Source organism: Hemitrygon akajei, chromosome 7 (assembly GCF_048418815.1).
Source record: "Hemitrygon akajei chromosome 7, sHemAka1.3, whole genome shotgun sequence".
NCBI lineage: Eukaryota > Metazoa > Chordata > Chondrichthyes > Myliobatiformes > Dasyatidae > Hemitrygon > Hemitrygon akajei.
Genome location: NC_133130.1, coordinates 79,170,855 through 79,198,801, shown reverse-complemented (window position 1 = coordinate 79,198,801; position 27,947 = coordinate 79,170,855). Strand labels below are relative to the sequence as shown.

The 27,947-nt window shown below is 43.4% G+C and overlaps 2 long non-coding RNA genes across 2 annotated transcripts in view; both read right to left on the bottom strand.

Annotated features, from left to right (window-relative positions):
• LOC140730604 (uncharacterized) overlaps positions 1–7,978 on the bottom strand; it is a 29,941-nt gene extending 21,963 nt beyond the window's left edge. Inside the window, exons 1-2 of the long non-coding RNA XR_012099640.1 lie at positions 7,853–7,978; positions 1,418–1,547 (exon numbers count right to left, since the gene is read on the bottom strand). This is a non-coding gene — a long non-coding RNA (uncharacterized lncRNA). The remainder of the gene's footprint in view (positions 1–1,417; positions 1,548–7,852) is intronic.
• Positions 7,979–13,734: 5,756 nt separating this feature from the next.
• The window catches only part of LOC140730603 (uncharacterized), a 33,443-nt gene continuing 19,230 nt past the window's right edge, over positions 13,735–27,947 (bottom strand). Inside the window, exon 3 of the long non-coding RNA XR_012099639.1 lies at positions 13,735–14,982. This is a non-coding gene — a long non-coding RNA (uncharacterized lncRNA). The remainder of the gene's footprint in view (positions 14,983–27,947) is intronic.

Here is a 27,947-nt window from a genome sequence, read left to right as displayed (position 1 = left end):
AACATTTAACTGTTGTTTATTCTCCTCTGTTTTTCTGGATGGTTGCAAAGAAAAAGAATTTCAGAATGTAATTGTATACATTTCTCTGACATTAGATGTAGCTTTGAAACCTTTGAAACTTCACATTAGTCAAGTAGCTAAAACTGTTAACACTATTTTAGTCTCAGTAAAGACCTTTTCCTATCCATTCACTCATTGACATGACTTGAATATACAAGCAAGGATGTAATGCTGAGGCTGTGTAAGGTATTGGTCAGAGCACACTTGGTACATTGTGAGCTGTTTGAGCCCCTTATCTAAGAAAAGATGTGCTGACATTGAAGAGAGTCCAGAGGAGGCTCATGAGAATGATTCTGGGAATAAAAGGGTTAATGTATGAGCAGCATTTGATGGTTCTAGGCCTGTCCTCGCTGAAAGTTAGAAGAATGAGAGGGAATCACTTTGAAACCTATCAAATATTGAGAGGCCTAGAGTGAGTGGATGTGGAAAGTATGTTTACAATTGTGGGGTGGGGGGGGGGGGTGTTGGTCCAGGACCAGAGGGCACAGCCTCAGAATAGAGGGACATCCATTTAGAACAGAGATGAGAGGAAATTTCTTTAGCCAAAGGTAGTGAATCTATGGAATTTATTGCCGCAGACGGCTGTGGAAGCCAAGTTATTGAGTATACTTAAAGTGGGGGACGATAATTTCATGATGAGTCAAGGTGTCAAAGGTTACGAAGGGAAGGTAGGAGAATGGGGTTGAGAGGGATAATAAATGAGCCATGATGGAATAGCAGAGCAGACTTGATGGGCTGAATGGCCTGATTCTGCTCCTATGTCTAATGGTCTAACATCCATTTACATTTTAATTTGACTAAAAGAGACAGTGGAATCTGGAACAATAAGCAAAATGCTGGAAGTACCCAGCAGTTCAAGCAACATCTGTGGAGGCAAAGAAATGATCGATGACTCTGATTGGAACCCTGCATCAGGACTTAACCTGACTGCTTTGCTTTCTTTGTGTTCAAAGTCATCCATCAAAGTTGATTGCCCAGTTGTTAGAAGAAATACAAGCTATTAAAGCAAGTCTGCCAAATTTGAATTCAATGCATATTTTCACAACAACTTAGTTTACATGTCATTAAACAAACTTTCAAAGTGTGGCACCATCCACTTCAATATTCTGGGAATCCTGTCAAAACACGTCACCGTAAAAATTGGACACACTTACCACGGGTAAACACAGTCTCTGATTACATCATGTATTTTAAATCAAAAAGAAATGTATTGTACAAGTTGCTCTCCCTTCTAAAAAATATGGTGTTTAGAAAGCCAGTTCATTTATTGCTCCCTATTTGCTGCAAATATCACAGCTCTGTGCTTGTGGTGAAAGGCTTTTCTCTGCTTGTCATATTCAGGCAAAGTACTCCTTACCCTGCAGGGATATCACATTCCTTTCATTGATTGTGTCAGACACATTTCAGTTCACTCTGTGAAGTCACTCGGAATTACTCATTACATGTTCTTCATTTTCTCCATGATGCCAAACGGTTCCTCAGGACACCTGGAAAATATCAACAGAGTAAACCTGAAAGGAAAGTAATGGCAAGTCTAAGACGAATATTTGTAGGCCTCTGAGCTTAACAGCAATGAGTATTAATCTGGCAGTTTTTACGTAACAAAACATATCAACACACAAAATGCTGGAGGAACTCAGCCGGCCAGGCAGCATCTATGGAAAAAAGTACAGTAGACGTTTCGGGCCAAAACCCTTCGGCAAGACTGGAGAGAAAAAAAGCTGAGGAATAGATTTGAAAGGTGGGGCGAGGGGATAGAGATACGCAAGGTGGTAGGTGAAACCTGGAGGGGGAGGGATGAAGTTAAGAGCTGGGAAGTTGGTGAAAGAGACAGAAGGCCATGGAAGAAAGGAAAGGGGGGAGGAGCACTAGAGGGAGGCGATGGGTGGGTAAGTAGATAAGGTGAGGAAGGGATAAGGGAATGGGAAATGGTGAAGGGGGCATTACCGTAAGTTTGAGAAATCGATGTTAATGCCATCAGGTTGGAGGCTACCCAAACGGAATATAAGGTGGTGTTCCTCCAACTTAACTGTGACCTCATCACGACAATGAAAGAGGCCATGGATAGACATATCGGAATGGGAATGGGAAGTGGAATTAAAATGGGTGGCCATTGGGAAATCTTGCTTGTTCTGGCGGAGGGAGTGTAGGTGCTCAGTGAAATGGTCTCCCAATCTACGTCAGGTCTCACCAATATACAGGAAGCCACAACAGGAGCACCTGACACAGTAAGTGACCCCAGCAGACTCACAGGTGAAGTGTCGCCTCACCTGGAAGGACTGTTTAGGGCCCTGAGTGGTGGCGACGGAGGAGATGTAGGGGCAAGTGTGGCACGTTCTGCTTGCAATGATAAGTGCCAGGAGGGAGATCAGTGGCCTGCTGAGTTCCTCCAGCATTTTGTATGTGTTGCTCGGATTTCCAGCATCAGCAAACATATAAATTGCATTGAAATAAGTTTTATATATATTCAAAGTTCAAAGTAAATGTTATTATCAAAGTACATATATGTCACCACATACAACCCGGAGATCCATTTTCCTGGAGGCAGGCTCAGCAAATCTATAGAATAGTAGCTATAACAGGATCAATGAAAGATCAACCAGAGTGCATAAGACAACTATCTGTGTAAAATGCAAATGTAAATAAATAAAAATAAATATCAGGAACATGAGATAACAACATAAAGAATCCTTAAAGTGAGATCATTGGTTGTGGGAACATCTCAATGGATGGACAAGTGAGTGTAATCATCTCCTTTTGATCAAGAGCCTGATAGTTGTGGGGTAGTTACTATTCTTAAGCCTGGTGATGTGAGTCCTGAGGCTGTTGTATCTTCTATCTGATGGAAGCAGCAAGAAAAGGGCATGGCCTGGGTGGTAGGGAACACTGATGATGGTGTTGCTTTCCTACGACAGTGTTTCATGTAGATATGCTCAATGGTTTGGAGGCTTTACTCATGATGTACTGGACCCAATCCATCACCTTTTGCAGGGTTTTCCGTTCAAAGGCATTGGCGTTTCCATACCAGGCCATGATGCGGCCAGTTAATACACTCTTCACTACATATCTATTGAAGTTTGTCAAAGTTTTAGATGTCATGTCAGGTCTCTGCAGATTCCTAAGGAAGTAGAGGTGCTGCCGCGCTTTCTTTGCAATTGCACTTACGTGCTGTGTCCAAGACAGATCCTCTGAAATAGTAACAACCACGAATTTAAAGTTACTAATCCTTTCCACCTCTGCTCCTCCAATGAGGACTGGCTCATGAACCTCTGGTTTCCCTCTCCGTAAGTCTACAATCAGTTCCTTGGTCTTGCTGACGTTGAGTGAGAGGTGACAAGTAACAAGTGACCAAAGAGATTTTAAGGACTATCTTGAATGGCCTAGGGAAAAGACGAAAATATATTCTGGACTTTAGATTGAAAGTCCTGAAACCTACAGAAGAGTGATTAATTTTAAGGACAATCAGCCAACCAGAACTGTAGTCCCAGTGGTTCTGAGGCTGGAGGAGGTTACAGAGATAGGGACAGCTGAGGCTATTGGAAAACATAGGGTTTGGAATTTGGTGACTTGGTGGCACATCATGCCTGGTATTGTGCCCAGTAGCTGAGCAAGCCAATTAGTTGTCCAGAGGCAGCTCACCGGTTCCTTTTTGCCTGCTGCCAGAAGTGCCAGGTGTCGACTAAGGGGAGTGGGCAGTGGAGCAATTTGTAGGTAACCCACAGAAAGGAGAAAGGGAGAATAATAACCAAGTAGGAAAGAGAGGGAAAATTGGAAAGATCTAATCCGGCATGAAGAGGCCAATCAGCAGTATTTTGGGGTTGCTGTGTTTGTTACAATTTTTCAGTAATCAAACTCTCTCTGCCTGCAGCTTTTAAATAATCATTTGAGGTTTCCACATAAGCTGCTTATCCTCAACCCTGCTGTCCAAGAGCTGACAAACAAGTCTGAGGCCTTTAATGGCATTGAAAAAGTCCTTAAGACTTGTTTCAAGGATGGAATCCAGCAATCTGGCTGGCAGAATGTCCATAAACCCATAATCCCACATGCTGGAGCTTCAGGTACTGACCAAGTAGATGTAGAGGTAATTTTAGGTTGGTTTGTTAACAAGCCTGAGATCAGCACACCAAATCACCCATGAGTAAATTGCTAAACTGCAGTTAATGGAAATCTGGAAAGAGTAAGAACGTAGATGTTTCAGCTTGAAGTGCCTTCATCACCCATGTGCTCAGTTGAAATAAACTTAATGAATATTACTATTTGGAAATGGGTCACATTACCCCCATTACAGACAGCCTTGTCATCAACACAAGATGCAGTACTAATCGATACAAAGGAAATTATTATCTACTGTGCATCCTGAAAGGTTCCTTGGGCCCAACCCATGAACGTCAGTGACCTGTCATGAAAGAGATTACTGGTTTATGGCCAAAGTAATAAAAGTTTTGAGCTTCAGGCTTGCATCATTTAGGAGCGCTGCTAAAAGAGATCAAAGCTCATTGTAGGCAAGAGACAAGAGAAAAGTCTAATCAAAAATCCAGATGGGATTAACCTTTTAATTTATTCCAGGAAGCATTTATGAAGTAAAATGTTTAAGTATAAAGCCTATAGTTCTAAAATGTCAGGGTACAAATGTTCCTATATTGAGTGGACTTTCAGAATTCAAATTCAATGCACATCTGTCACTACATCTGGTACAGCACACCGCAGAGGATACATTTCTACCCTGTTTTCTTGATTTACTGTTCATTAATGAGCTATAGAGGACAGTTGATGTGATGTAGTTAATGAGTTATTATTTGCAATAATAAATGCCAACAACCTATTGTTTTAATGAAGGGTCATAATGAATAGGAGCTTTGGTGATTACAAACGGATCCCATGTTCATCAAACAATTATGAGCCAATCTGCGCACTTCACCAGTGGCCACTGAATAAAGATCAATAAGGGAAACCCTGGCTGCTTCACCTCTAACAGCCCATCTCCCACTCTTGCCACTATCATCCACCCCACTTCCCTACCTAACACAAGCCAGAAAGAGAAATGAACAAAAGGATTGAGTTCTACTTTAAAGGTATTTTGAACATTTCTATAAAAGATATGCCTAACATTGACCTCGTGGAGCTAGCTAATGATTTTCACAACCTGATACTCGGAGCGGCATAAAGGATTCAGACTTTCACCCTTTAAGTGATAGATCAAATTGGCTAGTTTAACAGCTATGAAGGTATAACTCGTCTCACAGCTGTAGGGATCCTTGCAGCTCTGTGCCTAACACAGTATGCTCTGTCAGTGTTGACTATAGTTCCAAATCTGTCTCCAGTTATGGATACACAAGGTCTAGGCTGCAGCATCGAACGAGTAATGTGCTGATGGAGGTCACATTTTGAGAAAGGACTTCAAGGTTGACTTCCTGTCCTCACCCTCAGGTGAATGTAAAAGATCCCACAGCTACAACACACACAAAATGCTGGAGCAACTCAGCAGGCCAGGCAACATTTATGGAAAAAAGCACAGACCAGCATTTTGTGTGCGTTGCTCAGATTTCCCGCATTTGCAGATTTTCTCTTGTTTAAGATCCCACAGCTGTTACTTTGAAGAAAAACTGGCACTGAGATATCCAGAAAGCTGCTCTTGTTGTCTATTCTGGTGTTGGGCTCAAAAAAGTTCACTTCAGACTGAGGCCTTCCACCAGCAATACTAAAACAAATCCTTTACACATGCCAGATAATTCAACTTAAATTTAAATTTTTCAAACTTTGGGAAGCATAATGCAAATTTCTATCTTTCCTACTGCAAAAAAAAAGAATGACTGTTTTAGTTGGGGAGAAATATAACTTCACCCACAATCAGAGAATGATTACAGTATGTAAAAAAGGCCATTCAGCCCATCAACACCAGTGTTATAAGAATCCACTTCGACCCTCTTCCTCGCCTTCTTCCCTTTTGGATATTTATTCAGCCCTCTTCTGGATGTTACAATTGAATCTGCCTCTGCTACTATCCATGATAGTGCTTTCCAGGCCCTAAATACTTCCATTTTAAAATGTTTTCATTTTAAAAATTATTCTTTCAGCTTCTCATGTTTCCGTTATCCTTATGGCCATGACATGGAACCCTTTTGTAAAGGAAGAAATTTATAATTAAAATGTTGGTGTTCACTGAGCCCTCAACGTTCCACCTTGTCAATTTCAAATTGGGATGAACCTGATGTGAAATATTAATGCCGAAATAGATTCCTCGGCCTGAATGACATGCTTCCATGCTGTTTATTCTCTCAGTGTGAAGAAAGAATGGAAACAGCAGGGTCATAGTGTGCACCATCTGACCTCAGGTTTACCCCGGGACTAACCATCTAGTCAGGTGTCATCCCATTACAAACTGAACTGAGGAATGCATAGATTCACTTTGCATCCAGCCCTCAGCCCAGTTAGACGTGGCCTATCCAATCAAGTGAATGGGGTCACCAATCTTAACTAAAAATTAACAAGTTTGGTTCTTCAAATTTAACATTAATATAGAAGTTCAAAAGTTCAAAGTAAATTTATCACCAAAGTACATATATGTCATCATGTACAACCTTAGATTTAATTTTCTTGCAGGCATACTTAGTAAATCCATAATAGAATCAATGAAAGACATTTCAGTTAATATGAGTAAGTTGATTATTATATTAAAATACAATATGGGAGAAGACCTACTACTGTTTGCCCTATCTATGCCCCTCATAATTTTGTAAACCTCTATCAAATAGAGTGTTTCATTTATGATAAAAAAGGCTAAACAAATATTTAAACACTTTCACACCAAGGGCCCTCCATTCCACAATACTGTTTATGCTCCTACCATTTATTGTGTGAATGTAGAACTGGTTGAAGTACATTTAAAATTAGAAGTGATCATTAAAAATAGAATAATATAAAAATGAATTTAAAAAACACTTTTGCCTTATGTACATTTTTTTCAATATCTAAGAGAAGGAAGTAAAATGAAAGCACATAGCTTCTAATCTTTTTAATGAAGGTTGACATTTCCATGTGAATGAATATAGCCACACAGCGTACTGGCTGGTGTAAACCTGAAGGGTCATCCAAGTTGTGCAGCCAGTTCTTCAGCTCAGTAAAGTCAGGAACCGGCACTCTGGTTTGGAATCCAGGAAAAGAGTGGGAGATCTGAGTTCCACTATTTGATTTCCGGCACATTTCACAGAAATCCGCAACACTCTGATATGTTTACTACAGCTACCAGCTTTTAAATTTATGCCCACTTTGAATTCCCAGATTGTGAATGTCACATAATTTTGTTAATTTTGATCCACTAAATTTCTAAATCTCAACAGCATCACACCAATGGCATAGTAAAATATTCTCTTTTAATGTGTTTGTTTATTGATAGAAAAAACATTATTTTGACAGCTAACAGGAAGACCATATAACAAAATGAATATAGCACATGACAACATAATTGCATTTGTTTAGACTTCTTATTGTGAATGACTTGTCCTATTTGCTACACTTAATGCCTCTACCCAAGAGACCCACTGTCTGTCAGAATATGCACAACTGCTTAGAATATCGCCTGTGCCCTTGGTGTATTACAAGTCAAAGGCACCCCTAATGGAGAGAGTAAATGCTGAAACATATCAAATTTCACCACCAAGCAATATTAAATTTAGTGCTGAAAGCAAAGCATAATTTTCTCTCTATTAGGTTACAGTAAAATTGGCAATGAGTTTGCATATAATCCTTGCCAGTTATGCAACAAATTATGCACAATCATTTCAAAATGACTTACATACACTCCTCTTGAATTCTTAGCAACCATGGACTAATCCCAATTGACCAAGAAACTTTCACACTTGAAGGTTTTGTAAACTGTAGACAATATCTTTTGCTCACAGGTCAATTACCGGTAATCATTCATTTGATGATTCAACCTTAACAAAACACTGGACAACACTGAACAAAAGCTTGTTTTGCATGAGCGTGACTCAAGCATTTGTTAAAATTTTACTTTCTTTTGGAAACACCCCGATAAGCAATGGTTAATAAATGTTTTCCATACCCAGTCATGACAACAGACAGAACAAAGAAGAAAAAGCACTTGGGATTGATACAGAATGCATTGAAATTACACGGTTGATCCATCACAGTCTGGAGAAGAGCAAGCATTGCCTTCTCCCCAACCCAGAAAGCAACCAGTGAGATCAAAGAGGAATCGGTACTCGAAACTTGTGCAATCCCTGATCAAATTTCTAATGTGAGACAGAGCCTTCTTGATGATTCAATGCTCGCGATGCATTGGACATGTTCAATTTGCAGGGAAAGAAAATCTAATGTGAGGAATCATTCTGACGTCATGCTTATAACAAGATCTTGTCATAATCACCACCCCATTTCATCAGTGTCAAGTCAAACACTTACAGCAACACCCTTGAACCAGCAGCCTGCACCTGTTGGATTTCATTATTCATATCACTCACATCAATGACAGGAACCAACAACTGGTGAACTGTGCACAGCCTGCTCTGTTCTGTCAGTAATTTGTTTAAATTTATATTTCAGGATCTGAGCATTGCCGGCAAGGCCAGTATTTGTTGGCCATTTCTAACTGTTCTTGCAACCATATTGTTGGGTCCGGAGTCACCTAGAGTTCCGACCAGTTAAGATTTCCGCTACTGAAGGACATTCATGAGTAAAACGGGTTTTTTACAATCCAGCAATTTTGTGGTCACCAATTGCTGGCTTTTAAAAAAATAATAATCCAGATTATTAACATGAATTCAAGTCTGCAGCTGTCACTGTAGGGTTTCAACTTGATTGTAACTCCAGGCTACTGATTCACAGCTGCAGTAATTTACCCAAAGCCCCATCTCTATCAATCCAGCCCCTAAATGGCCTTGCTATGATAACAAAATCCTGTAGGAAGATCAACATTGAAGGACTCGGACCTCACAGGGGAAGCTCTATGTGATCAACACTTTACGTACAATGTGACAAATCTAACCCAACAGGGGCTGCCGAGTACCAACCTGAGATCCACCATAATTAGCCCTTATGAAGTCACTATCATTTTCCCCAACCAGTGAACTGAGACGGGTTTGAAAAAAAAGCTGAAGGAAATACACAAGCAGATATATCACCATAACTCATGGGGATGCAAACATGTCTACAGAGAGCTGAGGTTCAACAAAAATACCTATGCTCTAAAAACACATGATTATTGGAAAGAGCACAAGATGCTCAGCAAGTATCATGACATAACTGGATTTTTCAGCATTGTGAAAACCATTTACATCCAAAACACCTGAGGACCCACCTCACGAACAGCAAGGAATGAAGGAGAGCTTATTGAAGACAGTAAGATAGTCAACATCCACTGGTAGGAAGCTGTTGAAGATCACCTCAATCTCTGACATGACTATCACTGACTCAATCCCACAGGTTCTCAGCCCGAAAACGTCGACAGCGCTTCTCCCTATCGATGCTGCCTAGCCTGCTGTGTTCCACCAGCATTTTGTGTGTGTTGTTGGATGTATTTGTTGCTATTTTAGTGTTACCACAGCACTACAGGAGGTTGAAAGGACAGCCAATGGATAAATGACCCAAGTATTTTTGGTTATAATGTGTCTTAGCATCTCTAATATTTGCCTAACATATATCTAATTAAAGCACTTCGGTACCCAGCACCTATTTCACCTAGTATCAATTGGACATTCAATTGCAACCATAATCTGCAAAGAATTGTGACTTAAAGGCTTCTGTTCTGTTCAAAGATTCAAAGTATATATATTATCAAAGAATGTGTAAATCATACAACCTTGAGATTGCTTTGCTTACAGGTAGCCCCGAAGCAAGACAGATGCTGTGTCATTTTATTCAGTAATGCATTTCTACAATCATTGATGGGAGCCCCATAATTTACACAATTCACTGAACATCACGCCAGCTCAGTGAAACTTATAGAGGCATGGAGCAACTCATGAAACATGACTTAATCTGTGCAAATGACCATGGAGAAACTGGTCTGTGCAGATGAACATAGTGCCCCCGTCCCTCTCCATTTTCCTTCAATTCCAAGGTAGACCATGCAGGTCCTCCACGGCTGTCCTGGGGACACGTTCCATAACTGGCCAGCTTTCCCTGTTTCGTAGCGGCAACAGTGCAGGAGCTGCAGTCTGGAAATGTGCAAGTAAACCTTTCACACACAAATTAGCATGAAAACTACACCATCCGATTATTAACCTTTTGATTCCCAACTTCCCAGTCTCTCTGCAGGTCACCTGATAGATGTTAGAACCCGCACACGATAGTTTATCACGCCAAAAAGGAGTGAACTATGATTTCTAGACTGTAGCGTTTTCAACAGCTGATGGGGCTGCCAGGCCTAGACTGCACAAACTGGCTGAGAAGCTTTTGGGAAGGCACTCAGAACCTTGCCACACTCTTATGGGAACACACGAGGGTCAGCACAGGAAGTGGTCGGACTGTTCAAGAACCCAGTTAACCCACCCACTTGCCCTGACTGTGGATTCTGTATAGTAATGTCCAGGCAGCAAATTCTCATTACACAGAGCACTGGTGCTCCCCAAGGCTGTGTGCTCAGCCCACTGCTGTTCCCACTGCTGACTGATGGTGTTGCAGGATCCAGCTCAAACCGTGTCATCAAGTTTGCAGATGACTCAATAGTGCTTGGCCTTATCAAGAACGATGACAAAGCGGAGTACAGAGAGGAAGTGGAGCGGCTGGTGCATTGGTGTGAGAAGAACAACCTAAGCCTGAATGTGGGAAAGACAATGGAAATCATTGTGGACTTCAGGAAGGTGCAGATGAACCATCCTCCTCTGCGAATACATGGCTCCTCCGTAGACAGAGTTAAGTACACCAAGCTCCTGGGAGTTCACATCACAGATTACCTCACCTAGTCCCTTAATATCACTTCCCTGATCAAGAAGGCAAGGCAGTGCCTCCATTTCCTAGGAAGGTTGAGGCAAGCAAGGCTTCCACCACCCATCTTAACTGTGTTTTACAGGAGCACCATTGAGAGTGGCTTGACAAGTAGCATCTCCATCTGATATGGGAGCAGTCGAGCTTTGGACCAGATATCCCTGTAAAGGAGTCTGAGAACAGCTGTTCTGTACCTTAAAATATATAATATTAATGCAGTTCAGTTTGTTATTTATGTGTGATTCATTTATAGATTTTATCCTTATCTGCATAAGTTATTGTGTGTTATATGTACTACTGTGTTTTATACCCTGGCTTGGAGAAACATTGTCTCATTTCTATATACATCATATCTTCTCCATGGGTTGTCGCCTTGTCGTGGTGGAGAAGCTTGTGTGGTCCTGAGATCCTGAGAGCGATGCTGTTTGGAGCTATGCTCCTGATAGGGTCATCCATGGCGGTAAGGTTGAGGGTGAGGTCCCTGACAAAGAACAATCCAACCAAGACCTCAATGATGGAACAGGCGGACAAAGTTACTTGGAACTCAACAGCTGTGAAGGCGGATGAAGGCTGCAACATACCCATCAGCTTCAATTGTCATGGTTTCCATGCCACTGAAATCAGTTGGTTGATTTGTGAAGTATCGTGTGCTTCTTGGAGTGCAACATCAAGTACACGTTAAACAAATACATGCACAGGCGTTTTCACTCTGTGATAGATCAACGGAACGAAGACCATCATCCTTGACCTCGAGGGATAGCCACGACAACGATACATTATATAGTTAGATACATGTACAGTATATAGTTAAATGACAATAAACTTGATTTGACTTGAGGGTTCATCTCAGAAGCCAAGGAGCTGCAGTGGGAGAAAATCATCCTCAAAACTCAGGGAAAATCAGCCAAGGACTAAGGTTTAGATTCTCTGCTTCCTATCCCACAGATACTGACTGGTCTGTTGTGTCTTTCCAGCAATTTCATTTCACAGCTTCCCAAATGTAGCTTTGGTCCAATGAGGGATGCTGGGGAGGAACAGTCAAACCTGTGTGCATAATGTCATCAGTTTATTTATAGAGAAAATCTATCCATAACCGATTCAAGGCTATCAAACTACATCCTATTGTATTATGATATATCATTTAGCACCAACCACACTCCAAGTATCATAACAAGGCCCAAATGTTACACCTTTTTTTGGGAAAATGTGGTCTTTAAAAGGGACAACACCAAAAAGATAGTTTTTTTTTGCAAATATATTGACAACAGTTTGTCAGAAAAGAACTGGAGTGAACAAAACATATGACTGGGTTCATTCAAGCAGTCTATCGCATACAAACAAAATCAATTCAAAGATTCAAAGTACATTTACTCAGAAACAAAAACAAAAAAAACAAAACCTAGAAATATTCAGCAAGTCAGCCAGCATCTTTGGAAGAGAACTAGGTTAATAATCCTTCATTAGTACTGGGAAAGATGTAATACTTGCTCTCTCCTCAACAAGGGATACAAGGATCCTCTCCAGTTCAATGCATTTCTTCCAATCTGATGTCCTATACTCAGTGTTCACAATGTTGTCTCTTGTTCATTGGAGAAACCAAATGAGAATTGATGATCACTTTGAGGAATATCTGTGTTCAGTCCATTGGTAACACCCTGGGCTTCCTGTTGCCTGCCACATTAATTTATCTTCCCACTGTCGCTCTGAACTATCTGTTTGCAAGCCTGAGGAAGAACACCTGTGGGTACCCTGTGGCCTTCTAGACTCATTTTTCAATTCTCTGATATTAGGTAACTAACTTTCTTCAACTTTATAAGAACTAACCTTTTCTGCCCTAGGTCATTCATCTCAAGTCAAGTCAAGTCAAGTCACTTTTATTGTCATTTCGACCATAACTGCGGTTACAGTACATAGTAAAAATGAGGCAACGTTTTTCAGGACCATGGTGTTACATGACACAGTACAAAAACTAGACTGAACTATGTAAAAAAACAACACAGAGAAAACTACACTAGACTACAGACTTACACAGGACTGTGTAAAGTGCACAAAAACAGTGCAGGCATTACAATAAATAATAAACAGGACAATAGGCAAGGTGTCAGTCCAGGCTCTGAGTATTGAGGAGTCTGATAGCTTGGGGGAATATCTGTGATATTGGCTCAGCTTTTAACTCTCCATTAGTATGCCCTGGGCATGTCCCACAGCCCTGCTGTTCGCAACATTTAACACTGAACAAAAAAACAACAAATGAAAAAATAAAATATAATCATTAGCTTATTGCTCCCATTAACCCCTTTGACCTGACACATCCATCACAGATATTGTCCTTGTTCTATCCATCCTTCCCATACTTTTTCTGCACTTGAAAACTAATTTATTTTCTCTCTTTCCCAATTCTAATGAATTCTTTAACTGTTCCTTCTTCCACAGAAACTGCCTAATGCACTCCCAATATTTGTTGTTTCCTTTGCAGATTTCCAACCATCAGCAGTTTTTAAAAAATTTTCAAATAACTCAAAGTTTAAGGAGATTAGGAAGCAAGCTCTATGACAGAAACTACAGCAACGTCCCCAATAAACAAAGGAAGGCTTCTCAAGAGATTGCAGGGAGTAAAGGATAATCATATGTGATATTCTGTATGTGCATAAAACTGATCTCAGTCAAATTGATTTGTCTAGTCACTGGGCTTGATTGATATGGGAATTACTCAATCACTTATCTGAATGGTTCAGAAGATTCAAAGGTTCATTTTATTGTTAAAGTATGCATGTACAACTCTGACATTTGTCTTTTCCTGATAGCCATGAAATACAGAAACACCATAGGGATTTGCTGAACGAGAAGATATCAACCCCACTCCCCAGAACGAAAAAGAAAAAGAAACAAAACTCACAAGCCCCAAAACCCACTCACTTGCACAAAAAAAAGTTAACAGATTTCCCACATGGAAAATGGCAGCTGGAACATCAAAAACCTCAAAGCCCCCACACAAAACAGTGATGAAAATATCAGTCCCCCAACACCCTTCCTTGCAAAAAATAGTGATGATAACATCAAATCCCCAACACCCCCCACACAGAAAACAATGATAACATCAAATCTCTAGCCCCCTCCCTCACAAAAAAGCAACAATGATATCAAATTCCCAACTGCCCCCCTTGCAATATTACTGAAAACCCCCAAACCCCTCTCTCACACCCAAAAAAACAGATTGCCCACATAAAAAAACACGAACGAGAATATCAGACACCAAATCCCCAACTCCTCCCTCTCACAAAAATTGATACATCGCCCATCCGCCAATTGGTAACATAGAAAGAAAACACCAAAAACTGAAGAACAATATAAAGTACAGTCCAATAATCACATAAATCACATAATATCAAAAATATCCTCCCATCAGCATTCAAGGAGACCAGACACATGAACTCAGTCCTTCCCTGAAGAGCAACCGCCACGCTGGGTCCAAACGCTGCCGGCTTAGCTAGCAACCGCCTCCTTGGAGAGTGACTGCTGACCTGCTCAGCATTCCCCTCAATGCTTCAATCTTCCTTGAGGCTTCAAAGAGGAGTTGTTCATGACCCCAAGCCCCATCTCTGGACATTTCCATGAGTCAGCTTGTGTTCTCGGTCCTCTTTGGGACCCGGTCTCTGGCCTTTTGCACAAGGCTGTTCGTGTTCTCAGTCCACAGCATAGCGCTAGATTGTTCAATAAAATTCTGAACTGCATGTCACAGGCTCCAGCAAAGACTTACAAGGTATCTGAAACAAAACCATTTCATTGATACGCCAATCCAAAATGCTGGCATAGCAGGCTTCTCAGGATGCCTTGAACATACCAGCGTCATATGGCATCAAATCCAGATGACTAAGAAAGAAGGAAAGGATCTGCATGTCTTGTTCCTCGACCTGGCCAACACCTATGGATCAGTTCCTCATTCCCTCCTGTGGACTGCTTTTGAATTCTTTCAGGTACCTGCAACAATAACAAATCCGGTAAAACACTACTTCCAGGATCTGCAAGTTTGTCTCACAACATCAGACTTCACCACAGCTTGGCAACCACTGGAAGCAGGCATCATGGCGGGGTGCACCACCTCCCCATTGGCCTTCACTATGGCAATGGAGCTCATTATCAGAGCCTCAAAATGGTTTGCGGGAGGAAAACAGCTACAGTTTGGTCAACAGTTACCACAAATATGAGCCTATATGGACGATATAATAATACTGACGACAACTGTCCCCTGCAGCAGGAGACTTCTGGAAAAGCTTCATCAAAACATCACATGGGCAAGGATGAAAATCAAGACCAGCAAGTACAGAAGCATCTCCATTGTCAAAGGCCAAGTCAGGGATCAAAGATTTCATATTAACAGAACACCTGTCCCAACTGTGTCAGAAGTGCCAGTGAAGAGCTTGGGCCGATGGTATGATGCTAAGCTCAAGGACACCAAGCAGTTTAAACAACTCAAAAAGGAAACCATCATGTACATAGCTCGCATCAACAAGACCTTGCTGCCAGGAAAACTCAAGCTTTGGTGCTTCCAGTTCGGCATACTCCCAAGACTCATGTGGCCTTTGACAGTGTATGAAATCCCCATCAACAAGGTGGAAAAGCTCGCAAGAGTGATCAGCACACATGTGAAGCAGTGGCTTGGACTTCCACGATGTTTAAGTCCTGTTGGAAGAATTCAAATGCACCAAAGCAAGGTTGGTCATGACCCTCACTGAATCTGAAGATACTGTTATTCGAACAGTGGCACCCCCCCCCCCCCCCGTGTGGCAACGGGGAGGAAGTGGACCCCATCTGAAGCCGTTCAGAGTGCTAGGTCTGCTCTTCACTTCAGGGATGTGGTTGGCCAAGTCCAACTTGGGAGAGCTGGGCTCCTCATCCCAAAGGCTCCTCAATGGCACAAGACAACATCAGTGCAGAAAAGACGGCTCGTGGTGGAGGAGGTGAGAAGACAGGACGAGGCAGAATGATATGCCAGGGCCATATCAATGGCCAAGCAGGGCCAATGGATTAATTGGGAGAGCCTGGAAAAGAGGAAACTCAGCTGGCGTGACATCTGAGAGATGGAAAGATCTCGGTTAAGTTCTGTCATCAGAGCCACTTATGACCTCCTACCCACACTTCAAAACCTGACCCAGTGGTGGGGAGAAGACCCCACTTGCTCTCTTTGTCAAGCACCTGGATCACTAAGGCACATTTTAACAGGATGCACCACGAGCCTCAGCCAGGGGCAGTATACTTAGCGGCATAACCAAGTTCTCAGACAGCTGGCATCAATCAGAGGCGAATCGCCACAAATTTTCTCCCACAAACATCGGCAAGAAATGTTCACATCACACGATTTGTACCAGAAGGCCAACCTCCAGAGCACCATATAACACCAAAAGAGGTAAGCATTCTGCAGGTTGCTCAGGATTGGAAAATGGACATGGACTTGGGAAAAAAAGTTTGTGTTCCCCCAGACATTGCGGCTACAACAATCCAGCCAGACATAGTCCTGTGGTCCACAACAGCCAAGCTGGCATATGTTGTGGAATTGACAGTACCATGGGAAGATGGTGTAGAAGAAGCTTATGAGAGGAGAAAGACCAAGTACTCTGAACTGGCAGCTGAAGCTGCTCAGAACAGCTGGAAGACCAAGATTTTCCCTGTAGAAGTGGAATGCAGGGGATTTGTGGCTACATCTCCGACCAGTCTTTTGAAGAAGATGGGGGTGAGAGGTGTCTCCCTCCAACAAGCAATCAAGTCCTTGTCAAATGCAGCAGAAGAAAGCAGTGATTAGATTTGGATTAAAAGGAAAGACAACTGGGCTGCAAAATGAAGACAGCAGGATATGGAACTGAGGGGAGATGTATCTGGGATGCCAGGTAGCACTGTTGAGCCCTCTGGAGACATCGTGGGCATATCAAAGAAATGTCAAAGAAGGAGGGTGCCCACCTGATAACCTCGATGAGGTACCTACCCTCCTTGTCACCACTCCAAGCCCACTGCCAACATTGAGAATGCCGACTTAAAGTTTGGGAGGTCAATTATATTGGAGTTACATATAGTTTCTACTCACGTGTCAATTGCCAACAACGTACTCCCACTTCCTTTGTACTATTATGACCACTATTATCTGTCTTTGAATAAAAAGATTGAAAAAGAAAGAAAAAGAGTGCCAACTTATTATAGGGATTGAAACATCAAGTCCTATTAGCTTTACTGTAACACGGTCGAGACAAAAAGAACAAGTAGAAGACATAGAGAAAGTGAAATAATTGAGGAGATTGGCTGTCTGGAAGATTTCGCCCAGGGAATCGTTATTCACTGGTGCCATCTTGACCGTAAGTCTTTAATGGAATAGGCATTGTCACCATAAATAACCTTTTAGAATATAATATTGCCTCAGCATAAAACTGTAGATTCGCATTCAGTTCTTTCTTTTTTCTTTGTCACAGCTTTTGCCATTGCCACCTTAATTCACCTTCCCCCTTTCCCATCCCAGTTACTCAAGTGGAAAATCTTCATGCCTGGAGAATTATTTTAACAACAAGTATACTTTACTGATTTTGTCTAATCCTCAGTCATACAGGGAAATCAACAATCTCAGTTTGAGCTCAGGCTGGAGACATAATCTTCATAGCTTCATTCATTCCTGTCTCATGGTTCACATTAGACTCTATATGGACGTAGGTGGAGAGTAACCTCCACTACAGGAAAACAAACTGGAGCAACACGAGATTCATGGACACACCCTAGTTTTAGCAAGTGCAGGCAACATCAGAGTGAGAAATTCATACAAGCCACAATGGCATCATTATTCGATTTCAATGACTTTATTTTACGGGATACTCTCCCTCACAGATTTCAAAGAGTTGCTAGATAAGCTGTTTGCTCATAAATGATTCTGCAGCTGCTAGCAGATTTTCTGAAGCTGGGAAATAATATGTCACCATCTAGTGGATGCTTCACAGTTCCAGATGTAATCTCGTTTTCCATATCTGATAACAATAAGCTGGTAAATATGACTACTTTCTTTGTTTTAGCATGCTGCACATCATGTTACATGACCCAGCTTTTTGTTTGATTTTTTTCATATAGTTTACAGAGACTACTTCAAAATACAAATGATATCTTTAGACCTGCAGCAAATATTGTTGCAAGATTTTTTTAAAGATTAATTTTTGATAGGTAACATTCCTAGATTTTTAAAAATCAGTTTATCCGGTCATCAGCAGTTGGTGTTTGTGCAAACTTGCAATGCACTAATTGCCTGCTCTACTTCCAACATTGTGTGCCTCCATTGGTCATGGTTGACCATGGGTACTGTGCCTCTGGTAGTCACCGGTTTGTTGAGCAGCGTCAATTGTGGCTATTGAGGCCGATCCTGGAACGGTAGGCTCTGCCACAGTTGCTGCATGTGTAGGGCATCGTGGAATTGTTGTCTGCTGTCCACTGTGCTCTCCGTTTAGCTCTCCGCTCCTCAAACTGACTCAGGATTACTCTTTCGCCTTGCTCTAGGTGTTGCTGAAGAGTACCTCACCATTTGTTGCGGTCATCTGCTGTATCCTCCCAGCACTCTGTGTTAATTTTTAAGGTTTTCATGTCGCGCTTGCAGAGGTCCTTGAAGCGAAGCTGAGGTCTTCCAATGTTCCTCTTGCCTGTTGCTAGTTCTCCGTAGAGGATGTCCTTTGGCAGTATACCATCCTTCCATCCCAGGGGAAGCTCCTGACAGTGATGGGATTCCTCCAGCCCTGATCAAACATTGCAAGAGTTCACTCCTCCAATCTTTACACGAGGTCCTCCATCAGTGCTGGAAGGAAGGAGCTGTACCACAGGATATGTACGACTCCAAAATCGTCACTTTGTACAAGAACAGGGGCGATAGGAGCGACTGCAACATCTACAGGTGTATCTCCCTCCTGAGAATTGTCAACAAAGTCTTTGCTCATGTAGCTCTGGCATGTCTACAAACTCTGGCGGCAAAGGCTGTGCAGGTGAAAACTATTGAGTTTCCTCTCCTGTTTGGAGTAGATGGTCCAAGTCTCACTACCATACAGGAGGGTGCTGATAACGCATGCAATGTACATGGTAGTCTTGGTCTTTGTAGTGAGTTTCGGATTCACCCAGACCCACAAGGAGAGTTGAGCAAGGATTGATGTTGATTTGCAGATACGCCTATTGATTTCAGCATTGAGGGAGAGAGTGTTGCTAACGGTCAACCCCAAGTATGTGAACTTGTGGACCACTTTTAGATCGTAATTGTTGATAGTAATGATTGGTATCCCTACTACATTCTGGGCAAGGACATTTGTTTTCTTTAGGCTGATGGTAAGCCTGAAGTCCATGCACGCCTTAGAGAAGCAGTCCATGAGAGTTTGTAGTTGCTGTTTGGTGTGCGAGGTTATAGCAGCATCATCAGCAAAGAGCATGTCTCATATTAAGATCTTTTGCACCTTTGTTCTTGCTCTCAGGCACGCAGGCTGTTAATAAACAGCTGCCCATCAGACCTGTTGTGCATGTGGATGCCTTCTGTCAAGGTCCCAAACACGTGCTTCAATAGCAGAGAGAAGATGCCGAATAATATTGGGGCCAACACGCATCCTTGTTTGACTCCACTACGAATAGCAAAAGGTTCTGATGAGCTGCCACCATACTGAACAGTAACCCTCATGTCGTCATGGAATGACCTGATGATACTTCAGAGTTTCGGGGGACAGCTGATCTTGAGGAGAACCTGAAAGAACCCATCCCTGCTGACAAGGTCGAATGCCTTGGTCAAGTCAATGAAAGCAACATAAAGGGGTTTCTGTTGTTCCCTGCACTTCTCCTGGAGTTGATGGAGTGAGAAAATCATGTTCACAGTTGACCTCCTTGCACGAAAACCACATTGGGACTCAGGGTAGACTCACTCTCCTAGAGTTTGTAGACATGCCAGAGCTACACGAGCAAAGACTTTGCTGACAATACTCAGGAGGGAGATACACCTGTAGATGTTACAGTCACTCCTATCGCCCTTGTACTTGTACAAAGTGACGATTTTGGAGTCGTACATATCCTGTGGTACAGCTCATTCCTTCCAGCACTGACGGAGGACCTCGTGTTAAGGTTGGAGGAGTGAGCTCTTGCAATGTTTCATCAGGTCTGGGGGAATCCCATCATTGCCAGCAGCTTTCCCTGGGGTCAGACTGTCAATTGCCTTGCTGAGGTCCTCAATGGTTGGTTCAGAGTCAAGTTCATCCACGACTGGGAGACAATCGATGGCATCAATGTCTGAACTAACAACAACATTTTCCCTTGAGCAGAGCTCAGAGCAGTGTTCTACCCAGCGTTCCATCTGCTTGCTTTTATCAGTGATTATTTCACCGCTGGATGACTTCAGGGGTGCTGTCTTGCTCTGCAATAGGCCAAGGGCCTTCTTGATACCATCATACATCGATCTGATGTTGCCTGTCTCAGCTGATGTTGAATGTTCTCACTGAGCTGGAGCCAGTACTCATTTGCGCACTGCCTTGCAGTCTGTTGCACTTTGCTTCTAGCAGCTCGAAGTGCCTGGAGTGTTTGGTCGGATGGTGAGCACTTGTACTCTGTGAGAGCTGCACACTTGGCTTCAATGACAGGAGTCATGATGTTGGACTTTGCCTCAAACCAGTCACTGCTCTTTGTGGTCTTTCTTCCAAAGATAGTGAGTGCTGATTCGTGGATGGTGTCGCAAAGGTATGTCCATTGTTCTTTTGCAGTATCTCCTTGTGAGGAGGTAGTCATAGCACCGTGTACTGAGTTGGCAAACCGGTCAACCCTTTCTGACTGTTTCATCTCTATTGACAACACCCCTCAAGTTGGGATGTTAGAATGTCCACACAATGATGGCTGGACTTGACCTAAACCTCAAGGATATCGAAGATGCACGAGAAACAGCAATCATTAACAATGATCTACTAAGGCTCAAGGTAGATATAGCTGCCCTAGAAGAAACATATTTGGCGGATTCAGGTACACTGAAGGAAAAGGACTACACATTTTTCTTGCAGTGAAAGAACAAGACAAGCCCCACGAGCATGGAGTGGGTTCTGCCGTTAGGAACTCCTTGTTGCAAATGGTGGAGCCACCAGGAAAAGGATCAGAATGACTTATGACTCTCCGCCTACACACCAGTCGTGGCCCAGCATCTCTCGTCAGTGTGTATGCTCCTACCTTGAACTCCACCTCTGAGGCAAAAGACGTGTTCTATGACAAATTAGAAGCTGTTGTCAGGAATATCCCAGCGATGAGCACCTCATTCTCCTTGGTGACTTCAACACCAGAGTGGGAGCCGATAACAACTCCTGGCCGTCTTGTCTTGGCCACTTTGCAATTGGCAAAATAAACAACAATGGACAACGTCTCCTGGAATTCTGCTCATATCACGGCCTGTGTGTAACTAACTCCTACTTTCAGATGAAATCGCAGTACAAGGTCTCATGGCAACATCCACAGTCTAAACACTGGCACCAACTAGACATGATCATCACCAAACGCTCTTTCATTAACTCTGTACTAATCACCCACTCATACCACAGTGCAGACTGCGATACGGATCATGCTTTAGTATGCTGCAAGATCAAACTACGTCCAAAACTTCCAACGGTACAAGAGAAAATAACCTTCAAAATGACTTCATTGGCTTCAAAGAGATTTGGAATGTCCTAATGTGAAAGGCGTTATTAAAATACAAGCCTCTCTTTTTTTTCTTTTCCCTGTGTTGATATAACAGTGTGGGGAGAAGCTATGAGGAAAGCCAATGGGATAGTTGCATAAGCGTGTTCAACATTCCACCTACAATCATAAATATGGAATGGCATATTGAATGAAAATGCTTTATCAAATAAATGTGAAAGAGAAAAGGCCCTTTTATCTTTCTAAGTAGTCCAAATCAAAGATTAAGATCTGCAGAGTAAAGTCTTGAGTTCAGAAAGACAACCTATAAATACAAGAGGCAGTTAATAGAACCAGAACTGAAAACACCCTGCTGATCAGGCAGTGACTGTGGAGATGGAATCAGAGTCATCATGGCTGGCAGATGGTTTTCATTGTAATTAATACTGCCTTACTTGTTCAGTGTTATCTAGTACTTGCTGGAATGTTATTTTTAGATTGTAGCATTTTAGAGGTAGTGTTTTTTTAGTACTTCAGAGGGAGTTTTGGGGGTTTAATCATTTGCCAACAGATTGTTTACAATCAGACCAGTAACTACGAGGGAGTAGATTCAGCAGAAGGAAAGCTGCTGTTACTATTTTCAATTCTTCTTGACCCACCCAATGTATTTTTGTCTTACAATCCCTTTTTACATTGCACCTTCAACTGTTTTCAGCATTTATCCTCTCCTGCTCTCCACCCCATCAGGGTTCTTCTTTTCAATGTTTTCCTCTCCCTGTTCTGCACTTGTTTGAACCCATTATACAATATAAACACTTTCAAACTCTTTATGAAAGCTCCAGATTAAAACAAAAGCTCTTTTCCCCTCTGTACGGGTGTTGCCTGACCTGCCAAGTGTTTCCAGCATCATATGTTTACATTTAAACATGCTGGAATGCCATGTGTAAATGCCAACAATGAGCATGATTCTCACCGTGGGAATGGTTGAGGGAAAGTGCAGGCCATTGTCTTCTAATGGCTTCACAAAGGCCTTTGAGAGAGATTGTGCAAAATGTTTCATCTGCCTTAAAATTACTTCCTCATTCTATGCTTACCCTGCACATTATTTACATGCACTGCACTTTCTGTTTAATTGTAACTGTAACACTATATTCTGTATTCTGTTTCTTTGTACGATCTGAATGTTCTGATGTTCTGGAATGATCTGTATGGATCCCATTGTAATATTGTGATCTATATCCAATACACTTTGCACAGCAATGGAGCTAAGTTACAGAATGAATGGGAGACTGCTCAAGCAATATTCATTCAGAAACCCTTCTGAGCAGCGGCTAGTCGAAGATTGGAAGACGTAGATCACTCAGGTTCTCCAATTGAATAGGAAAGGCAGCAACTTGTGGCAGTTTGGTGCTTTGGACAGCGACCACTCAGTATTCGTAATTGATTGGCAAGAACAAATCAAAGCAAGTCAGGGACACGTGGGGCGACCATCATTTGAGTGGTCAGAGTTAGAGTGGAGATTTTTAGGCTTTAGCACTTTGAGGCTTCAGTGAGATGAGGGTTCAGTCAGAGAAGGCAAAAAAAAAGCAGTAGGTAGAGTCCCCCACCCCCTACAACTAATTGTTCTTCCTTCTTTATATTTACTTAGTTAGAACAGTTGGGATGCTGACAGAAGAGTTGAATGCTCCTCTTGCGGACTGTGGGAAGGCAGGGAGACCTCCAGATGATTACACCTGCAAGAAGTGCATCCAGCTGCAGCTTCTTCTAACACTCCGAGTTGAGGAGTTGGTGCTGGAACCAGGTGAACTCCAGATCATTTGGGAGGCGCAGGGGTAGTAGATAGGATGTATAGAGAGGCAGTTACACCCAAGGTGCAGGACACAAGATACTGGGTTACAGTCAGAAAGGGGAAGGGGGTTAAATAGCCAGTGCAGAGTACCTCTGTAGCCATCCCCCTCAATAGCAGTTGTATTAATTTGGATATCATTGGGGTGGATGACCTAGCAGAGGAAAGTTACAGCGGTCAGGCGTCTGGCTCAGTGATTCAAAAGGGAAGCGGGGAGGAGAGACGAGCTGTGGTGATACAGGGTTCACTAGTTAGGGGAACAAAAAGGAGGTACTGTAAATGAGAACAAGATTCCTGGATGGTACATTGCCACCTGGCTGCCAGGATCTGGGACATCTTGGATTGAGTACTCAGCATTCTTAAGTAGGAGGGTGAACAGCCAAAGGTTGTGGTCCATGTAGGTACCAATGGCATAGGTAGGAAAAGTGATGAGCTGAGTCCAGGAGGTTAGATCCTAAGTTAAAGGGCAGGATCTTCAGCGCTGTGATCTCAGGGTAGCTACCTGTGTCGTGTACTAGTGTGGTCAGAAATAGGAAGATTATATAGTGTAATACGTGGCTAAAGTGTTGGTATAGGAGGGAGGGCATAAAGTTTTTGGATCATTGGGCTCCCTTCCGGGGAAGGTGGAACTTGGACAGAAGAAATGATTTGCACCTGAATTGCAAGGGGACTAGTATCCAAGTGGGAAGGTTTGCTAGTGCTGAACAAAGGGGTTTAAACTAGAGTTGCAGGAGGATGGGAGCCAGAGTGCCAGAACAAATAGTGGTGAGGCTGCGGAGACAGATGTTGTTCAGACCTCAGACAAATTTGGAAACAAGAGGTCAAGCACAGTGCAACTAACGTCCTGAACTGCATATATTTCAGTGCAAGACGTATCATAGGAAAGACAGATGAGCTCAGGGCATGGATCAACACCTGGAATTCTGATACTGTAGCCATTAGAGAGACTTGGCAGCAGGAGGGGCAGGACTGGCAGCTCAGTATTCCAGGGTTCCATTGTTTTAGGTGTGACAGAGCGGGAGGGACTGAAGGAGGAGGGGTGACATTACCAGTCAGGGAGAATGTCATGGCAGAGTTCAGTCAGGGCAGATTGAAGAACGCGTCTAGTGAGCTGTTATAGGTGGAAGTGAGTAATAAGAAAGTTATGACCATGTATATAACAAACCATCCAACAGTCATGGGGATTTAGAGGAACAGCTATGCAGAGAGATTTCAGACCATTGCAAGAAACATTAGCAAAAGAACATCTGCAGATGCTGGAAATGCAAGCAACATACACAAAATGCTGGAGGAACACAGCAGGCCAGGCAGTGTCTAGGAAAAGTGTACTGTCGATGTTTCAGACCAAAACCCTTCAACTGGACTCAACATAAGGTTGTTCTAACAAAAGGTGATTTTAACTTCCCACATCTTGTCTGGGACATCTAAATTGTAAAAGTACTAAATGGGATAGAGTTTGTCAAATGTGTTCAGTAAAGTTAACACAAAGTGTACTGCAGATACTGTGGTCAAATCAAGACATACAAAAAAGCTGGATGAACTCAGCAGGTCGGGCAGTATCCGTTGAAAGAAGCAGTCAACATTTCGGGTTGAAACCCTTCGTCAGGACTAAAGAAGGAGGGGGCAGGTGCCCTATAAAGAAGGTGGGGAGAGGGTGGAAAACCAATCAGAGGAAAGATCAAGGGGTGGGGGAGGGGAAGCAGGGAGGGGATAGGCAGGAGAGGTGAAGAAGGAATCTAAGGGGAAAGCACTATGGGTAGTAGAAGAAGGCAGAGTCATGAGAGGTGATAGGCAGCTATAAGAGGAGACAGAGTAGAGGTGGGATGGGGAAGGGAGAGGGAGGGAATTACCGGAAGTTGGAGAATTCGATGTTCATACCAAGGGGCTGGAGACTACCCAGACGGTATATGAGATGTTGTTCTTCCAACCGAAGTTTGGCCTCATCATGGCAGTAGAAGAGGCCATGTATGGACATATCCGAATGGGAATGAGAGGGAGAGTTGAAGTGAGTGGCAACAGGGAGATCCTGTCTGTTGTAGTGGACGGGGTGTAGGTGCTCAACGAAGCGGTCCCCCAATCTGCGTCAGATCTTGCCGATGTAGAGGAGGCCGCACCGGGAGCACCGGATGCAATAGATTACCCCGACAGACTCACAAGTGAAGTGTTGCCTCACCTGGAAGGACTGTTTAGGGCCCTGAATGGTGGTAAGAGATGAGGTGCAGGGACAGGTGTAGCACTTACGCTTGCAGGGATAAGTGCCAGGTGAGAGATCTGTGGGGAGGGACGTGTGGACCAGGCAGTCGCGGAGGGAACGATCCCGGCAAAAAGCAGAGAGGGGTAGAGAGGGAAAGATGTCCTTAGTGGTGGGGTATTCTATTCCCTATTCCCAGTTCCTCTGTCTCCGCCGCATCTGCTCCAAGGATGAGGCTTTCCGTTCCAGGACATCCCAAATGTCCTCTTTCTTTAAAAATCGTGGTTTCCCTTCTGCCGTCATCAATGATGCCCTCACCCGCATCTCCTCCATTTCCTGCACTTCAGCCCTCACCCCATCTTCCAGTCACCACAACAGGGACCGTGTCCCTCTTGTCCTCACCTATTACCCCACCAGCCTCCGGATCCAGCATATTACCCTCCGCAACTTCCGCCACCTTCAACAGGATCCCACCACTAAGGACATCTTTCCCTCTCTGCCTTTCACAGGGATCATTCCCTCCGTGACTGCCTGGTCCACACATCCCTCCCCACAGATCTCCCACCTGGCACTTATCCCCCCAAGCGTAAGTGCTACACCTGTCCCTACACCTCCTCTCTTACCACCATTCAGGGCCCCAAACAGTCCTTCCAGGTGAGGCAACACTTCACTTGTGAGTCTGTCGGGGTAATCTATTGCATCCGGTGCTCCCGGTGCGGCCTCCTCTACATCGGTAAGACCTGACGCAGATTGGGGGACCGCTTCATCGAGCACCGCCACAACAGACAGGATCTCCCGGCTGCCACTCACTTCAACTCTCCCTCTCATTCCCATTTGGATATGTCCATACATGGCCTCCTCTACCGCCATGATGAGGCCAAACTTCGGTTGGAGGAACAACATCTCATATACCATCTGGGTAGTCTCCAGCCCCTTGGTATGAACATCGAATTCTCCAACTTCCGGTAATTTCCTCCCTCTCCCTTCCCCATCCCACCTCTACTCTGTCTCCTCCTCTAGCTGCCTATCACCTCTCATGACTCTGCCTTCTTCTACTACCCATAGTGCTTTCCCCTTAGATTCCTTCTTCACCTCTCCTGCCTATGCCCTCCCTGCTTCCCCTCCCCCACCCCTTGATCTTTCCTCTGATTGGTTTTCCACCCTCTCCCCACTTTCTTTATAGGGCCCCTGCCCCCTCGTTCTTCAGTCCTGACGAAGGGTTTCAACCCGAAACGCTGACTGCTTCTTTCAACGGATGCTGCCCGACCTGCTGAGTTCATCCAGCTTTTTTGTACATTTTGTTCAGTAAAGTTTCCTTAATCAGAAAATAGAAGTCCAACTAGAGAGTGTGCGATACTTGATCTGCAGGGAATGAGACAGACAGTGCAGGTGTCAGAAGTTCGTTTAGGGAACACTTTGTACCTAGTGATCACAATGCCATTAGTTTCAAAGTAAATTCGCAAAAAGATAGGTCTGGTCTGTGGGTTGAGGTTCTAAATTGGAGAAAGGCCAATTTTGATGCTATCAGATAGAATCTGGCATGTGTGGGTTAGAAACAAGAGAAAATCTGCAGAAGCTGGAAATCTGAGCGGCATACACAAAATGCTGGAGGAACTCAGCAGACCAGGCAGCATCTATGGAAAAAAGTACAGTCGACATTTTGAGCCAAAACCTTTCGGCAGGACTGGAGAAAGAAAGATGAAAAGTAGATTTAAAAGGTGGGGGGATGGGAGAGAGAAACACAAGGTGATACGTGAAACTGGGAAGGGGAGGGATGAATTAAAGAACTGGGAAGTTGATCAGTGGGGAGGGACGAATGGACAAGGGAGTGTCCATTTCATGCAGGTCCGCTTTTACCCCATCCTCCTGCCATCCCACCAGGATTAGGGTTCTGCTTGTCCTCACCTACCACCCCACCAGCCTCTGCGTCCAGCATATAATTCTCCAGAACTTCCACCATCTCCAATGGGAACCCACTATCAAGCATATCTTCCCCTCCCAGCCACCCCCACCACTTTCTACTTTCCACAGGGATTGCTCCCAATGAGACTCCCTTGTCCATTCATCCCTCCCTGCTGATCTCCTTCCTAGTACTTATCCTTGCAAGTGGAACAAGTGCTACACCTGCCCCTACATCTCCTCATTCACTACCATTCAGGGCCCCAAACAGTCCTTCCTATGAGGCAACACTTCACCTGTGAGTCTGTTGGGGTTATATACTGTGTCCGGTGCTCCCTGTGTGGCCTCCTGTGTATTGGTAAGACCCGATGTAGG